Below are 3,402 nucleotides of genomic sequence, written 5' to 3' on the forward strand. Positions count from 1 at the left end.
CATGCAGGCCGAAATCTGGGCCGTCTGTAATAGCGATGGGATGTGTATTGTTTAGTTTCCATTTTCTTATACACACGCCAATAATTTGCAATACATCGGTGCCATGGCCTCCAGTACTGTGTTTATACATGGGCCAATCGTTCGGTGGCTTTTGTGTGCACGTTATGTACCCACTGGGCTGGTTGGACACTGCACAGGTAGGAGCGGGCTGGTGGGTAATTAATAATCTTTCAATGGGTCTGTCTATCGCTGCAGATAGCCTCGCAATTACTTCTACACAGCATAGGTTTCTCTGCCTCGCCAGACCATTCATCCCCTTGCGGCGGCAGCTGGGCGTGCGAGGGATCGCCATGGGATAGGCTTGAGTTCTTCGAGGAAGCCGAATCAGGGTAAACTCCTGCCTGATCTTTCCCTTTATGGTCTTGTTCTAGTGCTATGAACAAGTCATGCCTGTAGCTCTTGTTGCCTGTGCTAGCTAGTGTCGTCTGGTTCCACTCCCCGGGGTGTTGAATATGAGGATATGATTTTCCTGTGATTCATTGCAGCTTGATTCCTATGGTCGATGCCAGGGATCTCTTGGGGGGAGATGTGGCTGTTGTGCAATCCGTCGTTGCTTCAATCCATAAAGCATCCCACAACTGTGTGTGCAAAATGGGCTAAAAACTACAGGATTAGGATTGGCAAAGTGTCAGATGAGACGGAAAGCAATCCAAGTCGAGTTCCTGCGCTCGAGGCTTCGATGCGTGCTTATGCAGACAAGAAAGCTGGTACTATTGTTCATCCTGTATTGGGGACAAGTTTTGACTTGGTCGAAGAATCTTACGAGTTCTACAATATTACTCATGGGATACTGTGTTTTGGCGTCAGGTGTGCTAAAAGCCGGTTGAACGTTCATCGGAAAAAATGCATCCAGGAAATTGTGTGCATGTGTGCGGTAAGCAGTGGAACACTTATAAGTAAAAGCCGCGCTGAATTTTTATGTATTAGATTTCCTCAAGAAGCTATTGCAGAGGAAGAAAAACTTATGAGTGGTTTTATTTTAATTCTTGCGCAGGGTAAACCATTGCAATCAAATAGCCGTTCCACACTTTGTGGCTTCACTGCCATGATGAGGGTCCTTAGATAAGATGATAAGGGATTAAGGGCTGGTACGTTTGCAAACACAGGGCAGAGCACAACCAGACTTTCTGTCAACTATATGGAGAAATTACACTGGAAGTCTCATCGGCACATAGATAGATACACAAGGGACCTTGTGAAACAGCCGAGGAAAAAATGTAAGCATAAACAAGGTTTACAGTGTCGTTGGCAGTTTTTTTGGTTCAGTAAAAGAGGCGCCATTCACCAAAAGGTCTCTGAAGAAGCTTAACCAAGAGCAATCAGGAAATGATGCAACAAAGACCATAGAGGTGTTCAACGCGATGAGAGGTGAAGATCCTGATTTCACATACAGTGTACAGATTAACGAGGTGGGTCGAGTGAAAAATCTGATGTGGACAATGGAAAAAATCCAACACAAAGGTGGAGGCCAAAATCCAGCACAGAGTGCCTCGCAATGTTCTGATTGTTTTGCAGCACCGACAAAGAAAAGGGCAGCTGGACGCCCTAGCACAAGTCGCGGCAAAGCACCATATGAGCAACCAAAAAAGAGGTCTAGGTTCTGTTCTATCTGCAGAGGTTAAGGTCACAAGAGCACCACTTTTCCGCAACGAGGAGATGTTCCAAAGGCGCCGAGGAAGTCGCCTCGATGCTCCAGATGCAGCTGGTGAGGTCACGGGAAGAACACTTGCACCAACCCGCCCAAAGCAGACTTTGAAAATTCAGATTGCTAACTGAACAAATCCGCTGTGTATCGAGTTTGCACTATAATGCTTCTTTGGGTGTGATTTGATTTCCTTGTTGTGTCGCAGTTGTCGAGTCCTTGATTAAATCCTGTAATACACTGAAATTGTGGTGTTGCTATGAGCAGGTGACGTTTAGTTTGACCTTTTCAGTTTGGAAATCTGCCAGACCTTGTTTCTGAATAATATTGTCGTCACTATCTTCTGAGTCCTGTAACACCCTGAAATTGTGGTCTTGCTCCTAGTTTAACTTTTTCAGTTTGGAAATCTTTCAGGCCTTGTCTCTGAATCAGAATGTCGTCAGTGTCTTCTGAATCTTGTGAGTTGCACAGACAAAAACATCATCTACCCTTTGCATCTTCAGTTGCACACTAATTTTTTTTTGTTTCCCTATATGAATCTAGACGCAACATGGGTGAATAAAAAAATTGAGTGAAAGTTTAAACGGGGTCTGGCATGATCTCCTAACGATAGACTAAAACGGCTTTCTGCTTCGCACAGGAACATGACGACGGAGTCAATCCTATTTACTACACCGTGATTCCTTTCCTTTGAACTGTGCGGGCCCTGCTGTGCCATCTTGTCTACATGAGCTGCCGTTGTTTATTTACTGGCAATACAGGAGATCAAAAAGGGTACGACGCTGAAATACGGTAGAGGCCTGGTTGCGTGGCGCTCATCAAGAGGGCGCAAATTTCGGCCTCCATGGTGCGCGGCCACCAAATGGCATTTTCGAAAACAATTGGGCTACAGACTCCTGCCCTCATGCACGACGCCGCTAGAATCCCATCGCTACGGTGCACTCTCCTACCCTCACGCACGCAGCCGTAGTCGCTCTCGCATTCAGCCGATCACTGCATGGTTTCCTCCTGCATGGATGCAAGATTTGAACTGTGCCACTTCAAAAGTAGGAGCAGACCGCAGACAACGCATAGTAAGTTCTGTTTTTGTCAGGAACTTCTATGGGAGGGGAAGACCAAGTAAAGCAGAAGCATGACGACAAGAAACCTGATCTGCACGTGGAGGATTGAGTTGCTCCCAGCAGAATAACAAAACGTATGTTTACTTTTTTTTTTGCATGGTAATACGTGTCTCATTCATATCATAAAGATTAAAATACATATCACGTAAAGACCGACATGACAAAACTGAAAAGATAGCAGAACATCTCTGAATTTGACCCCGACGCCCATCACCTGCTTCCGGCACCACGACAGCAGCCACCGAATAAAATAATAATGGATCACCTCCTCACCCGAGCTCGACGCAGTTCCATCGCTGATATGCAGCTTTGCGGACCTCCAAGGTGGCTCACCAAAAGTGAAGCCCTTACCGTTGAACGAATCAGACCGGGGCAACACCCCGGACACGCCATCAAACTCCAGATCTGGCACCCCACCGCGACTAAGACGTCGCCGAAAAAAACCATACCTACCATCCACGAACCACGAATCCAGCACATGTTCCGTCTTTCATATGTCGTTGATGCAAACCACAATCTGCATCCGCTCCTAGACTACCTCCCAAGCTCCGCGCCGACGCTGGAGCAAACGTCGTCGCA

At 46.6% G+C, this 3,402-nt stretch overlaps 1 long non-coding RNA gene across 1 annotated transcript; it reads left to right on the top strand.

Moving 5' to 3' along the window:
• Positions 1-285: 285 nt before the first annotated feature.
• On the top strand, positions 286-2,069 carry LOC119280566. The gene is made up of 4 exons (XR_005138110.1): positions 286-389; positions 546-767; positions 868-934; positions 1,055-2,069. It is a non-coding gene; the product is annotated as an uncharacterized LOC119280566 (long non-coding RNA).
• The last annotated feature ends 1,333 nt before the right edge of the window (positions 2,070-3,402 follow it).

Source organism: Triticum dicoccoides, chromosome 3B, assembly GCF_002162155.2.
Source record: "Triticum dicoccoides isolate Atlit2015 ecotype Zavitan chromosome 3B, WEW_v2.0, whole genome shotgun sequence".
NCBI classification, from domain to species: Eukaryota; Viridiplantae; Streptophyta; class Magnoliopsida; order Poales; family Poaceae; genus Triticum; species Triticum dicoccoides.